At 33.3% G+C, this 14,391-nt stretch overlaps 1 long non-coding RNA gene across 1 annotated transcript; it reads left to right on the top strand.

The window, feature by feature from the left end:
- The first annotated feature begins 6,918 nt into the window (after positions 1–6,918).
- LOC109166439 lies at positions 6,919–13,024 on the top strand. Its single transcript, XR_002051658.1, has 3 exons — positions 6,919–7,028; positions 12,407–12,562; positions 12,799–13,024. It is a non-coding gene; the product is annotated as an uncharacterized LOC109166439 (long non-coding RNA).
- The last annotated feature ends 1,367 nt before the right edge of the window (positions 13,025–14,391 follow it).

Genomic DNA, 14,391 nt, shown 5'->3' with positions numbered 1-14,391 from the left:
AAAATGATATTTCTTTATTACTTTGGGGTGGAAAGTGAATTTTCCCAAAAGCTAAATGGATGAACACTTGTTCCAAATTCCCCTTTTAATCCTCCCTGTCTCACTCGGGTAAAATTCTCGATTTAAATCTTGGTACGCAAAGTACCCGAAAATTTTAGAATTTTTGTATGAAATTCATTTCTTCGGTGTCGAATTAACTTTAAAATGGAACAAAATTATTTTATTCAAACACCGATTGCTTGCAAAAATTTTTAATGGAGTGAAAAAACTACTTTGAGATTTCTTAATACTGGATTTATAAAATGAAATTTTGGGTTGTTATAATTCGTTCCAAGAAAACTTCTTTCAAATCATTCAGTGTACCCGACGTAAGCTTCGGGGACGAAGCTTGTTTTAAGGGGTAGAATGTGACAACCCAAAATATATTTTCTCAAATTCTATTTTATAAAAGTTGTAAATAAATTATTCACTACTGCAGAAAACGGATTTAACGTCACCATTATAACGTCGATTTTTAGAAAATCGGACGTTAAATATTTAAAATTATTTTTTATTTTTTTAAAAATACATATGACATCGGTTATAACAAATAACCGACGTCATATATAATCGAAATTAAAAAAAAAAAAAAAAAGTAAAATAGTTACGACGTCTGCCGGAATAATTGGCCGACGTCGTAAACTAGTGTTAAAGAATTAAAAAAAAAAAATTAAATAACATACGTACTTAACCGACGTTGTATGGTATTTAAATTAAAAAAAAAAGTATTTAAATAACATACGGCGCATAACCGAAGCCGTATAAGGAATAAATAAAAAATAAAAAAATATTAAGTATTTAAAACCGACGCCGTATACGGAATAGAAAAAATAAAAATAAAAAATATAATGGGTATACGAAGTCGGCTAAGTATATAGCCGACGTCGTATATACCTTTTTGCCGTTTTCTATTATAGCAAAGCCAAGAGGCGACGTCGGCAATTCATTTCAAACCTCCTCCTCCGCCACAGCACCACACCGCCACGCCACCTATTTTCGTCCCCAGCCGCCGCCGCCACAGATCGACGCCGTCGCACTGCTCTCCGAGTCGGACGCCTCCGCCACAGCTCCGACGCAGCAGCGAAGCAGATTACATGCTCACATTCTCAGGTTTGGTAGTTCTATAAGCTGTATTTTGCTGTTGGTAGCCATCTAGAGTAGGAACCTTTGCTCTTGAGAACCAATATACGAAAGAACTGAATCATTTTTTTCTTGCCAGAATGTCCTATGCTTTCTCTTCCTTTCATCTGTAGATCAAAATCTTCCCCACCTCTCTGCTAGGGAGATGCTTTTTAGGTTATAGGGACTTCTGTTCTGGACTTCTAACATGTTTGGCTTATTCCTCGTTTAGTTGTATTCACGCTTTCTTATTGCAGATTGTTTGGAATAGTAGATCTCGCTACTTTGCCTATTATAGTTGCCTATTCATATAGGTAATACTTAAATGCTTGTTTTGCCAGGCTACTGGCTTCTTCAAAAAGCGGCTTTTATTAAAAGCCTCAATTTAGAACAATAGAACTTGTTGAAAAGCTTTTTCCTGTTATCTAGCCTGGAAATCCTTTATATATCTTTGCTGTTTGGCCCAGCTTCTACTTCTCTATGCTGATAAGCACTCTAGAAAAGCTGAACCAAACAAGCACTAATAAGATGTAGTATTAGAGCTTATAAATGTACTTTCATCTAAAATGGCATTGCAGGCAATTGCACATGGAGAGCAAGTATTTCTGCGAGTCAAGGAGAAGTGCTCTTCAAAAGATTGGTTTACCCACGAAGACATCGTCTCCCTGGAAGAGTTAATTGGTCGGCTTAGGAGACTGAAGGAGAATGTTGGGTTGATAGCCAATCGTGTTACAGCAGTGCAGGCTGGTCTTGACAGTTGGCAGTCTGTCCAAATTAATAGGAGACTGTATTACCTCTCATTCCTTTCCATAATATTTCTTCCTTTATCAGTTATAACCGGATCGGAGGTGAGGTGACATTCTCTCTTTAATTACGCATTGCTGTTGTGTTTATGTAATAACTGTTGTAATTATAATTTGATTGCTCTGTGGTAATTGATAAGCAACTATTATTCAACTATGAAATTATTGAACTTAGTAGTTTGGTACCTTAATGTTTTAGGGATTTGATTTTAGGAGGTGACAGACATGTTACCATGTCAAAATGGATGCATGAGTTTTGTTACTAAGTTTCCATTTAAAGGCACAGCGATAGGTGGTAACTTTGAGTTTTGGATATTTTTGGATACTGATATATAGACACTTCTGCTTTTCTGTGCATTGCTAAATTGCTAACGGGCAATGCTTATTATTTTATTTATTTCACTTCCATAGGCAATCCCTCCTGCTACACGAGTGGCACTTGGATACAATACTTGGGTAACTGTTTTGTGCAGAAAATTAAGAGATTGGTGGCACTGGGTAAGTTATTACATGCAGCTCTGAGAAGTGAAGTTGAGAAAAACTGTATCTGAAGTGCTAACCGTTTATTCATTTCATGCATTGCAGGTTGCAGAGGGGGAATTACCTATCATAGCATCACATGGGTGAGTGATCATGCATTGCAAGTTCAAATTCAAACCTATTTAGTCTTTATTATTTAACAAATTAAGTTTGGTTATTTTTGAATATTTCTGAAATTTTAGGGCTGAAATTGATGCATACAGTGCACTTGATCCTGCTGTTCGTGTGGTTATTCTGAAAGCATTATGTGACATTCGTGTTGAGGTAGAGTTTAACATATATCTGGCTTTCAATTTCTTACTGCTCTAAGTTATTTGCTATTTATATAAGGTTTTGTTATTGATTTATTAAGAATTGATGATCTAAGATTCTTGTAGTATAGTGATTATTGGTTGTGTTAGATATTCATTGAAAAATGCAGATTTGGAGGGAAGATAAAAGGATACTGCTGGGATATGTTTTATCCATTTGGGTGGATGCAATCTTGCACCAAGGATTCATAAAAATCTTTTCCTATTTGGTTGGGTTGTTTATATTTATTTTTTGTTCAAAACTCCAGATATGAAATCTTAGGATAAATTTATTTAGTGGAAAAGAAAAACATTTTAAAAAAATCATGGCCTTACAGTTAATTGGAAGTCTAATTAAATCAGTATCCAATAATGTTGTTGTATCTGTTCATTGCGGGAAGTGTTACTTTCGCAATTGAGTAATATAATGTATTTCTTTCACGGGTTGTTTAAATTTATGACACTGTATTTGCTTTGAAATAGACATTTTAGTTTGATTTTAGGGTGTGTTTAGTTTATGGGTTTATACACTAGGAATGAGAATTAAACTCATGCCCGCACGGGTTTAGCTCAATGGCTAAGGCAAGTAATTTCATAATATATCTTTTTTCTAAAAATGTTTAAAAATACTTACTTATTAATTATTTTTATTTCTTTTGAACTTTGTAGGCTTTGAAAAGACAAGGAAGATTGCCCTACAACAAACAAGAGATTGATGAAGTTAGAGACAAATGGTCTAAGTTTCTTATTGATTATGGGTTAATAAAACGCTTCTTAGTTGATACTTTACGTTTAAAATTAGTTTATGTTTATTGGCTTGATGTTTAGTAGTTTTGTTGAATTGTGTTACTTATATTAGTTTTATGTTTAGTAGCTTGAATTAGCTTAATGAATTGTGTTCTTTATATTAGTTTCATGTTTAATAGTTTGAATTAGTTTAATGAATTAGTTCATGTTGAATGTTAAATTGCTAGCTGCGCAGGATCTGAAAATTGATACAGGTTGGGGTAGAAATCATAAAATAAATAAATAAATATATATATATATATATATATATATATATATATATATATATATATATATATATATATATATATATATATATATATATATATAAACATATGACGTCGACTTTTAGGGTAAAACCGATGTCGTATAGTTTTTAAAATTTTAATTAATTAACATACGACGTCGGCTTTTAGGTAAAAGCCGACGTCGTACGTTATTTATTTTTTTAAAAAAAATAATAAAAAAACATACGACGTCGGCTTTTAGGTAAAAACCGACGTCATATGTTAATTATTTAAAAAAATAATAATAATAAATAACATACGACGTCGGCTTTTACCCAAAAGCCGACGTCGTATGTTATTTATTTAAAAAAAAAAAAAAAAAAAAAAAAAAAAAAAACATACGACGTCGGCTTTTACCTAAAAGTCGACGTCGTATGTTAATTAATTTAATTTAAAAAAAAAAACATACGACGTCGGTTTTTTAACCGACGTCGTATCATTTACTTACTACGTCTCTAAAGTCGACGTCGAAAGATAACTGACGTTAAATGTGGTATTTTAACCGACGTTAAAACAGTTTTCTGTAGTAGTGATTTTTACTCCTACGATAATCTTTCAAATGAGTGTATGATTTAAATATTTTTAAATTTCTTATTTCAAATAATTGAACACCAAATATTCATATACTTTTTAAAATCCTATTTATTGAGTATATTTATGTACCATGTTTTAACCCAAAAAGTCAATCTGAGTGGAACCTGTAAAACTGATTCAATTGTTTTGGACCTAAGAATATTCTTATAAATGTACCCATTTTATTACTAGAAATTTAGAAATCTATTTTTATTCTAACTTGACCCAACTTTTGACCCAAAATTATAACCCGAGATTTTTAATCGCGAAATGACCCATTTAACCCCTCTTGGCCAAAAATTTCAGCCCTCCGTGCTTAGGGTTTTGAGCTCTACTAATATAACCTTCAGTATTCCATTGTCTTGAACTCAATCCCTATGACACCCAGAAATTATCTCAATTCCCGAATTAATTCCTATAATTAGTTTTCTAATGAGGGATTTTTTTTTCATTAAAGCCAAATCTTTCGCGTAATTATTTCTAGTATAAATTATTCTAAGTCCAATTTCCTAGTCTTCTAAATATTTTTATATATAATTCCTTACAATAGTTAATAAAGTGGGCCTAGTCTTGTTAGTAATATACATATAACATATACTATATCTTCCTTACAATTATTTTTACAAGGGCCCAATCTAATTCACTATCCTTATAAAAAGCCCACATACTATTATGAACCCATCTATATTATCCTTATAACCTAATGTGCAATCGTTATGCCATGGAACCATGTTCACCATCCATGGTGAACACGGTCCCAACGGTAACGATGCACCGTTATTTTTTTTTCTTAATTAATCGCAGGACTTTTCTTCTTCAACGTTCATAAATTATGAATGTGCAGGCATGGATTTATTAATGTGCAGTTATGAAATTATGAATTTTCTTTTATGAGATTATGAATTTACAGTACATTCATAATCTCATAACAGAAAATTCATAATCTGAACAAACGCGCGCCGTTAACAACACATTAACTAAATTTTTTTTTCCCGTAAAATCGACACCGTTTGGACCCGTGTTCACCATTCATGGTGAACACGTTTCAAGGGCATAATTTGCGCCAAATGTGTATCTATATTCCCTAGCAAGATAAAAACCTAGACTTCTTCTCCTTTCCCTTGCCTTTTCACGCCACTTTCCCCTACCTTCCTTACTAAAACTTGTTCTTCATTCTCCACACAAGAAACTAAGTCAAGATTCCACCTTTATGGCATTTTGGGCTAAGAAATGGTAAGATCTTAGTTCCTAGACCTTTTTCATTCCTAGTTTCCTCACCCACCACAAAAAAAATGTCTATATACTGACGAATTAGCGATGGACATAATCCGTTGCTAAATTAGCGACGAAATAGTGACAAATTAGCAACGGTTTTTTTTTTTTTTTGGTTAAATCAACATTTAGCGACAGATTTGTGAGGGATATTGCGACATAATATTTCCGTCATCTAATCCGTAGCTAAATCTGTGGCTAATCTGTGGCTAAATATTGCTACAGATTAGCCACGAATTTATGATTTCGTCGCTAAATATTCAAGCAAGTTATTTTTGTTTGTATATTTTAAACGACAGATTTTAGAATCCGTCGCTATATAGCGACGAATTTTCAAATCTGTCACTAAGTTTAGAAACAAAATTGATTAATTGAGTTTTTTCCATATTAGTGACAGATTTTAGAATCCGCCGCTATGATAATAACAAATTATAGCGACGGATTCTAATACCGGTCGCTAACTTTCAGAAAGTTAGTAATAAAAAATTCCTAACCCTAGTTCACAGTTCATCTCCTCTTTGCCTCTACCATTTGCGCTGCCTCTGCCGGTCTCTCCATCCTCTCCGTCCCTGCTTCTCTATTTTGACTTTCGGCTTCTCCACTCATCTCTCGGCTCTCACAGTCACCGCCTCACGCCCTCCGTCCGGTAATATGGAGTGAATTCCATTTTTGGTCCTACTGTTATAGGGGCGTTTCCAATTTCAGTCCACTTTAATTTTTTTTTTGCCACTTTACAACCACTGTTATTGAATGTGTTCCACTTTTAGTCCACCGTTAATATTTCCGTCAAGAGGCCGTATAATCAAAGGGTATTTTGGTCTTTTTATGTTTGTCTCTTCTCTTTTAATTCAGGCGCTTCGTCTTCCTCCTCCGATATTCGAAGATGGCTCATCGAAGAACGAGAATGGGAAGCCAAAGCTACGTTGTTTCGTTCGTTCCAACATGGGCCGGCGAGTTTTTCTTAGGTTTTAGGTTTAATGTTCTTATTTCTTTAGTCAAACATAGTCTTGGATGAGAAGAAAGGTCCAAATGCCCCTAGACTACACGGCCTCTTGATGAAAATACTAACGGTGGGACTAAAAGTGGAACACATTCAATAATAATGGTTATAAAGTGGCAAAAAAAATTAAAGTGGACTAAAATTGAAAACGCCCCTATAACAATAGGACCAAAAATGGAATTCACTCGGTAATATGGTTGGAAGGAGCACTGAAACTATAGCTGTCTCTACAAGAAGCCTTAGCGTAAAAACTCCGACCCAGAGGAACTTCCGATTCAATTCAATGGCGAACAGCAATCTTCCCCGTAGAATCATCAAGGTAATGAATCTCTGTTCCGTCGCCAATCTTCTGTTTGTCTTTCAGTTCCACTTCTGATTCAATTGCAAACTTGGATTCTGAATTCATTTGCTCTGAATATTGCATCTCCCTTTTAGTTAGGGTTTTGTTATTCTGATCGCAACTAGAAAAATAGGAAAGTTGTTGTTACTTCACTATATTTGCAAAATTCAGAGTAATCTATTCTGAAATTTTTAAATTCAAATTATTGATTTCCTATGATGGTGCTAGAAACATACAGACGACATGTGTATGGTGAGAGCCACCAAGACTGTTGCATTAAGATTAATTGGTGTTTGGATGGGAGAAAATAAATTAGAACTTGAGCAATGAATGTATGTGAGATGTATTGCTGTCAATTAACATTTCCTAACAACTTGATGCAATGAAATTATAAATCCAAGGTGCTCTATAGTATTACATATTTAGATCTGAAAATAAGCTAAGACTTGGATTGAATTGGGCAAATAACAGTGTTAGGAATATAGCGGAAGCGAAGAATCGAAAAATTGAGAATTATAGAAGTATAATAATAGGAAAAATATAATAAATGACGAAATAATAAAATACTAAATTGGGAAAATATAGAAATATATATATTAATCTCAAAAGAGAGAATTGAAACAATAATATATATATTTGTCTACGTAAGGAAAGCTAAAGAATTAAGGATGGATAATGAATTGATAATTGATGTAAGAGGTACATTTAATTAGAAAGCTAAGCTAGCTATTTATATATTACAAATTAGAGAAGAAAGTGGCAATAGTGTAAGAAGAGCACAATTCGGAGAGAATGTAGGGCAGTGGACGCGGAGGAATGACAGGAAAAAGTCTTCATGGAATACAATGAATTAGAGCCACACAATTTGTTTTCTAACAATATTCACCTTGGATCAAATTCACTATTGAATTAGTAATTGATACAGTCGACTAAGCTCAAGCACTACTTGAACTTAGCAACAGGAAGAACCTCAGAATAGCAGGATGGATCACCATCAACTTCCTGTGTGACTGAAAGTGCATAAGCAACCATGTTGGTTTCATCATCACTAGCATACCTAGCAGGTTTTTTAATTGTCCTTCTAGGACGATCCATAGCAATGGAATACTCTCGTTGTGGTTGGACGAGAGGTGCGGTGCTAGTAGATGCATCATCTTTAGTATTACCATCAGCAGTAGTAACACTATCAATAAGCCTGAACTCAAACTCCACCTTCTCACCAGTACTTTGCGTCTCATCTGTATTGGGAACTTTTCCAGAAGAACGTAGTGCATTTTCATCAAAAGTGATATCTCGACTCAGAATGATTTTCCGAGAATCAGAAGACCATAGACGATACCCTTTTGACTCAGAGGCATAACCAAGGAAAATGCATTTGACAGCTCTCGGGTTCAATTTACCCGTACTGGAATGAGCATAAGCAGGACATCCAAAAACTCTTAAGATAGAGTAGTCAACAGGATTACCTGACCAAACTTCCTCTGGAATTTTGAAATCAAGGGATGAATGTGGAGATCTATTTACCAAATAGCAAGCAGTAGAAACGGCCTCGGCCCAAAAATCACGCCGTTTCCATAACCCAGCATTAGAGAGCATACAATGAGCTCTTTCCACTAGAGTCCTGTTCAAACGTTCGGCAACACCATTCTGCTGGGGTTTACCAAGCAAGGTCTTGTGCCTAGCGATTCCATTTGCCGCACAAAAGTCATTGAAATCTGACTCACAGAACTCCAAACCATTGTCTGTCCTGAGCTTCTTGACTTTTTTACTTGTCTGAGTCTCAACAAGTATTTTCCACTTCTTGAAAATAGAAAATGCCTGATTTTTATGTTTCAGGAAATAGACCCTGACTTTACGAGAAAAGTCATCAATAATAGACATAAAATAGCTACAGCCTCCCATAGACTGGAATTTAGTTGGTCCCCATAAATCGGAATGTATATATTCCAAAACATCTTTGGTACGGTGTGTAGCAGTAGAGAAACTAACCCTCTTTTGTTTCCCAAAAACACAATGCTCACAAAATTGTAATTTACCCGTACCTGAACCAACAATGAGGCCTTTCTTGCTCAGGAAATGCATGTCTTTCTCACTCATATGCCCCAAACGCATATGCCATAATTGAGTGAGATCCGCATCAGACATCGATGAGGATACCGCTACTGAACCTGTCATAGTACTGCCATGCAAGACGTACAAGCTTCCGGAACGGGAAGCTTTCATGAGAACAACAGAGCCTTTTATGACCTTCAAAACTCCACCTTCAGCTATGTACTTGCACCCCAGAGATTCCAAGGTACCCAACGATATCAGATCGCGTTTCAAATCAGGATTATACCGAACATTGGTAAGAGTCCTGATAACGTTATCATGAGTTTTAATCTGAACACTTCCAATTCCACTAACCTTGCATTAGGTATCATTACCCAGCAAGACAACATCACCATCAACCGGTTCCAGAGAGACGAACCAGTCTTTGTGAGGACACATGTGGAATGTACAACCAGAGTCCAGAATCCACTCGGTTTCGCTCCGTTTGCAACCGGAGGTAACAGATAACATAACATCGCCTTCTGAATTACTTTCAACAACACTAGCTTCAGCGGACTTATTTTCTCTTTCTTGCTTGTTTTTCAACTTGAAGCATTCAGTCACATCATGACCATGCTTCTTGCAGTACTTACAGGATTTGTTGGACTTACGTCTTTTGGACTTGGATCTAGAATTTTTATTGCTACTCCCTGATTCAAGTGAACGACCCCTTACGGTCAAGCCTTCACCTTTATCCTCAGACTTAATTTCAAAGTCAAACTTTTCTTTGGATAATGGGTTTGACTTAACATTGTCGAAAGTAAGGGTATCACTACTATTACCATACAACATAATTTCTTTGAAATGCTTGTATGAATTAGGGAGAGAGACAAGCAATAAAACAGCACGATCCTCATCTTCAATTATGACATCAATATTTTCCAAGTCCAATAAAATAGAATTAAATTCATCCAAGTGAGATTTAATAGAAGTACCTTCCGTCATACGGATTGTGTACAGACGCTCCTTCAGGCGTAGCGTGTTTGCCAGAGTTTTGGCCATGTAAAACGTATCCAGCTTGAACCATAAATCTGACGCAGTCGTCTCACTTAATACCTCACGTAGAACCTCTTTAGACAGGCACAAAAGAATGGTTGAACGTGCCTTGTCATCCAAATCTTCCCAATCTTCATCTGTCATTGTAGCCGGTTTCTTCTTCTTCCCAGCTAGCGCTTTCTTCAAACCGTTCTGGGTTAGAACGGCTTCCATCTGAACCTTCCAGATAGAAAAGCTAATTTTCCCGTCAAACTTCTCGATATCGAACTTGGTAACAGTCGACATCTTTGAAAATAATTCTCAAATAACCTGGCTTTGATACCACTTGTTAGGAATATAGCGGAATAATGCGGAAGCGAAGAATCGAAAAATTGAGAATTATAGAAGTATAATAATAGGGAAAATATAATAAATGACGAAATTATAAAATACTAAATTGGGAGAATATAGAAATATATATATTAATCTCAAAAGAGAGAATTGAAACAATAATATATATATTTGTCTACGTAAGGAAAGCTAAAGAATTAAGGATGGATAATGAATTGATAATTGATGCAAGAGGTACATTTAATTAGAAAGCTAAGCTAGCTATTTATATATTACAAATTAGAGAAGAAAGTGGCAATAGTGTAAGAAGAGCACAATTCGGAGAGAATGTAGGGCAGTGGACGCGGAGGAATGACAGGAAAAAGTCTTCATGGAATACAATGAATTTGAGCCACACAATTTGTTTTCTAACATACAGTTTCTAGCAAACAAGGCTTAAAGCCACAAATATGTGGAAATTGAAGATTCAGCGAGCAGGTTGAAGTCAATGAGCTGAAGGGCGAAAATCTTACAGTTTGAGAACTAAAGTGCATACTTGAAAGTTTTTACATGTATTTTTAAGTTTTAATCCAAAGCACCCTTTGTTTTTATCTTTTTAATTTTTGTTTTTTTATCTTTTCTTTGGGGCCTTTAGGTTTGTTTTCTATCCCCTTAGCAATTATATCCACCCATGTTGAATGCAAATTAGTGATGCTATATAGACACTAAAGTTATACTCTACAAAATTGCATGTTTAAGGAAAGTCATATTAATAAAGAACACCCTATATGAATAATTGGAATCTTTTTTACAAAACAGAATAGCATTTATAGGTCATGGTTATTAAAACAACAATAAAGGTAATGCTTATAACCACAAAAAATATGCTTGGGTGATGTTTGGTATTTTAGTAAATCTAGCTATAAGATCAATGTAATGGATACTGGCTTAATTCGATAATCTTGAAATACTACTTCAATGCTCAAAAACGATAGTGGCCCAAGCAAGCAATATTCAACTGTTAGTAATAATTCTATTTATTTATTAGTTTTTTTTTCTCTTATAAGACATTCAAAATTGTCATTTGTGCAATATGAACATAAGCAGGCACATTTGACATTCCCCACATTATGTCAAATGTGTTAGTAAGCTTGTCCATTTTCCGCATGGGGGAGTATATAAAAATATGCTTAGGAGATGTTCCTTCTCTTCTGGTTTTTATTGTCCTTAAAGGATTGAATTGGAGTATCTAGTCAGTAAATACTACTTGAGTATCTTCATTGTAATTTAAAGTTGAATCTTTTAATTTCCTTTCGTTTTATTTTTAACTGCGTAACAGGATCATTTGGATTTCTTCATTTCCGCACTGCAACTTCACTGTTGTTTACATTCAATCAAACGACCCTGTTCTGTGGTATTAATTTTGGGTTCTTAATTGGAGCCATTAGGATCCTGAAAGTTTGTGTTTTTCTTCAATTTTTTTGTCGTTTTCCATTGCTAGGAATTTTGGATTGTCTATGAAGTTTCAGTAAATAGTACTTGAGTATCTTCATTTTAATTTAAAGTTGAACCTTTTAATTTCTTTTCGTTTTATTTTAACTGCGTAACAGGATCGTTTGGATTTCTTCATTTCCGCACTGCAACTTCACTTTTGTTTTCAATCAAATGACCCTGTTCTGTGGTATTACTTTTGGATTCTTAATTGGAGCCATTAGGATCCTTAAAGTTTGTGTTTTTCTTCAATTTTTTGTCGTTTTCCATTGCTAGGAATTTTGGATTGTCTTTGAAGTTTCAGTGCTATCTTAGGAATTGATAAATTATGGTAATGCTTTTCATTTTGGGGTCAATTGTTATTTCTCTGAGTTAAAATTTTCACTTTTTTTTTTTTTTTTTCCATTTACCCTTTTTGTTGTAATATGATCAATCATTATCAAGCCTCAATTATGTAATCTTTCTTGCAGATTGATAGCTGCTTGCATTAAAGCCTTGAAGGAGGGGCTATCATATATTCCAATAGTATTATTTAATAATTGTAGCATTGTAGAGCTTCTCTAATTATGAACTTGTGCCCAAAACTAGAGCACAGCCAAGGCCTAATAGTTCTATGTCTTTAGGAGGTGAGCTTTCTACTTGCTATATAGGTGTTTGTTCTTGTATATATGTAGTAGTCTCTGCTCAAATTATAGAAAGTCTTCTATTGTGGTAAATGGATGATTTTGGTATTCAAATTGTATAAATTAAGTTAATATCTTGTCTAACAGGTTTTGGTGGTTAAAAGTATTGTGGTTACTCTAATTGTTTATAAACTTTGCTTCTTCATGTAGGTCTAAGATATTCTGATTGTTATTTGTAGGTATGGATTATGTTGAACCCAAGAAATGGAGCAACGTTTTGGGGAAAATTCTTATGGTTGATGTCCTTACAGCTCTATGTGTCCTTATATTCAAGCTAAGCAATTCTGCAATTCTCATGTGATCTAACATGGTTGCTTCGGTGGACTGAACTCTACAAAAATATAAAATGTAAAAATCAAATGCATTCTTTTATAATTTTAAACTGACCCTTCCAATTTCTGTTTCTGCATGTGTTTCTTAGTTTGGCCATGTGTTACTCATGTCTTACAGGGGTGTATTCAATCATAACTTTTGTAGAGTTTTAAAGACTTTTAAAATGATAGATTTTAATAAACTTTGATTGACTTTTATAGAGTCGTTCAAAACTTTTTATAAAACATTATAAGACTCTATAAAGTCTGTATAAAAAATATTCATAGACTTTTATCAACTTTTTATTTTAAAAAGTCTACAAAAGTCATTGAAATTCTAAATTGAATACATTCTTACAAACTTCCAATGATTTTGATTCATATCATTTATAATATATCATAAAATTCTTCTTATTATATAGTTTTTATCATTTATAATATATCATAAAATTCATCTTATTATATAGTTCTTCACCAACATCAACATTCTCAACATTATTTTTTTTTATCTATAGTATGCTGAGACTTATATGCTAATTACTTATATATATTATTAATAAACATAACAAAAAAAAACTATTTCATTATAAATTCATAACAATATTGAACAATAAAATTTATAACAAAAGACTTGATCAAATAAAATATTTAAAAATATAATTATATGTTGCATAAAATAAAAAAAATCTAATATTAATAATATATATAAAGTTATACTTGATATATTGCTAGGTATCAAGCAAAGAACTATTATTTGCAATAGCAATTTGAGACTGCAAACAACAAGGTGCTATTGTTTGCAACCCCAAATTGTTGTTGCGAACAGTAATTCGCTATTCGTAGTAACTTGTTAAAAAAAGGAAAAATATATATTACGAATATAAACATAAAAATAATAAAATTTAAAATATATAAGTATTTATATGAATATTATGAAACATATACTAAAATTTTACAATGAAAAATTTGCTTTGTGCGTGTATTTAGGGAGAATTAGAGAAAGTTAGGGATAAAAAATTTCATAGAAAAAAATAAAAATCTATATAAACAAGCAATAATGAAGTAAAAATAATATGATTTCGAATTTTTAGATGAAGATTCTAAAGTTGAGGAGAGAGAGAGAGAAAAATTGGTAGAGTTTAGGTATGAGGAAAATATAGGATAATGAAGAATTTTTATTTATTTATTAAATTTAGATAGGTTTATTGAGTTTAAATAAGGAGAAAAAATAGAGTTTAAATAAAGAGAGAAAACAATCAAAGATGTTAGAAAGAAAATTTAAAATCTTGGGGGTTGATGGTTGAATTTCAACTATTTATATTTGAGAAGGAAAAGTCTACAAAAGTCTTAAAATTAAAAAGTCTACAAAAGTTCATAACTTTTTGAATACCACATGATTTTTAAAGATTCTTTAAAAGTCTTAATCGAATACCACACGACTTTTAAAGACTCTTTAAAAAT

Source organism: Ipomoea nil, unplaced genomic scaffold (assembly GCF_001879475.1).
Source record: "Ipomoea nil cultivar Tokyo-kokei standard unplaced genomic scaffold, Asagao_1.1 scaffold3100, whole genome shotgun sequence".
NCBI classification, from domain to species: Eukaryota; Viridiplantae; Streptophyta; class Magnoliopsida; order Solanales; family Convolvulaceae; genus Ipomoea; species Ipomoea nil.
The sequence above is the reverse complement of the archived record's forward strand: the minus strand, read 5'-3'. Positions and strand labels throughout refer to the sequence as shown.